The sequence below is a fragment of the Haliotis rufescens genome, unplaced genomic scaffold (genome assembly GCF_023055435.1).
Source record: "Haliotis rufescens isolate VD_foot unplaced genomic scaffold, xgHalRufe1.0.p SCAF_26, whole genome shotgun sequence".
NCBI classification, from domain to species: Eukaryota; Metazoa; Mollusca; class Gastropoda; order Lepetellida; family Haliotidae; genus Haliotis; species Haliotis rufescens.
Genome location: NW_025963957.1, coordinates 8,860,001 through 8,862,500, shown reverse-complemented (window position 1 = coordinate 8,862,500; position 2,500 = coordinate 8,860,001).

The window sequence follows — 2,500 nt, the reverse complement described above, 5'->3', positions numbered from 1 at the left end:
CGAGGACGTTCCCACCTAACGATAAGGCAGGGCACCCCGGGAAACGAGAGCGACGTTTGCCGACCGTTCCCTTTCGTCATGGGAGCACTGGTCGCCAGTTGTGAAGGGGGACTTACGAACTTTACTGTGTAGTCGATGATTTGCCACGGAGACGAGGATCGCGACCCAACGTACTGCCGAGGAACAGCGCACGATACACGGAGAGTTAAGGCTTACTAGCTAAAACTGAACCGAGATCACACGCAAATATCTTCCGACACGAGCACCGTTCATGCGTCGTAATATCCCCGAGGAGATACCGCCCGCATTCCGAGTTACCAACACTCGGCGCACCGCGCCAGGACCCACCGAGCTGCCTTACAACACGAGCCGTTGCACTGCAGGCGAGTCTGGCCGCCTTCACATTACTAGGCAGCCCGGGCGATACGCTGGATAGTTAGCCTGTCACAACAAATACCCACTCGTAAAGAAACCATATTATTTCTTAAACTATTCGGCCGATCTTCATGAAATTTTGCATGTACCTCCGTGATAGATTGCACGTTTGTCACAATTAATCAGTTTTGTCATTGCACTCTTATTTTGGGAGTGAGGGTGATAATAAGGAGAAAAAATGTAATTTCCTTCATCAAATCACATACTAAATACTTCATATTTCTTACACTATTCAGCAGAACCCCATGAAACGTCACAAGCAGGCCCATGTCACTTGTATCTAGCTTTTCATAAGCATTTAATATTATTTGAACTTTTTTTACCCGAACAGCAGGCTACTTTTCACACAAAAATAGCCAGTCAAAAAACACAGTACACATAGTATTGTTACCAAATCTTAATAAACTTAACTATTTGATGTAACATAACGCACTTCATATCAGATGAACCACTGTAACTATTGTAGCATATATTTCACATGGGAACAAGCCCAGGTCGTCGAGTCTAACCCTTACATATATGTGAAATGTTGAACAAAGCTCACCGGCTGGCGCAGTAACACTACGGGCTATACAGAGAACATGAACAGAGACATATGACAATAAAGCCAAGCAGTGACTGCTGAACGGTATATATCGCGGGATATAAATCATTCTTACTCAAAAGAAAGAATTACAGATAGTGATAGTCACTGTAAATGTAATAACTAGTCACAACGAATCAAATATGATTGCAACGCGATTCAGTTAGGCGTCATACATCTAACATAAAGCTGAAGTGTAGCGCATTAGTAAACATACTTATTATGCAATGTGAAGTACTGACACGAAAAATGAGACATTGATTACCTAACAAAATGTACAATGATACGATATTAGCCTATGGAGGCATAGAAATGAACACCTTACATGCGAATCTGGTAGTATCTCAATCAGTTACATAACAATTCTAAGACAGAAAGAGATGTACATGAAAATACTGCAAAGTATTTCCTATATGCATGCTATTAAGGATGAAGAACGCACGCACGCACGCACGCACGCACGCACGCACGCACGCACGCACGCACGCACGCACGCACACACACACACACACACACACACACACACACACACACACACATATGTGGCAGTTACATATTTTGACTATTTCTTGTATTTTACCTTTTAAGTATAATTCATGTACATAATTAAATGCAGTTGTAGTCATTTTATTTTATTGCTCAGCCTACTTTAAACACTAAACTATCAGTCACGGCATTCTTACTAAGCATGCTTACTGCATGGTTTGTTTGTGAATGTCACACCCTGTGAACTAACACAATAGCCCCAGCCCTCTCCCTACTCAAGCCTTTTGTCTATATGGCCAGCTTGGGTACTCAGCCATGCTGTATGCTGGACACCTAAGGACTGTGGTCACTCCACATATACCTCTTCACGGATAAAGATAAAGATAGATATATATATATATATATATATATATATATATATATATATATATATTCAGGTGTTTTTTTCACAAGGATCGTTTTTGGGGAACCTTAGATGAAATTCCAAGACGAGTTTTGCACTACTGTGCAGATACTTAGCGCGGCATCGTCCCCAGGTGTGATATCAACCCAGGCCCACACACCTGGGTGGTTTTTCTATAAAATTACATTCACAATTTCTGCTAATAAATATTGGCCATTGACGAACACCGTAGTGTCTGTGGTCTGTGGGCATCGGACCCAGTCCTGCTACACATACAAACAACGCGTCAAACAACAATAACAATAAAAATGGATAATTTCACAAACTTTAAAATGCTCTTTCATACGCATTTGCGGCTTGTGTACATACACTTCTTGACATATTAATTTAAAAATTATATGCATGATATGAATCCTATTATGGCCCTCTTATAGCGAAATCTACCTCTTACCACAGCTAGAGCTCAAATCATAACCGTAACCCCAGCCCTCTAACCCTAGCCCTAACCCTAACCCTAGCGCTAACCCCCTAACCCTAGCCCTAGCCCTAACCCTAACCCTAGCCCTAGCCCGAACCCTAACCCTAGCGCTAAC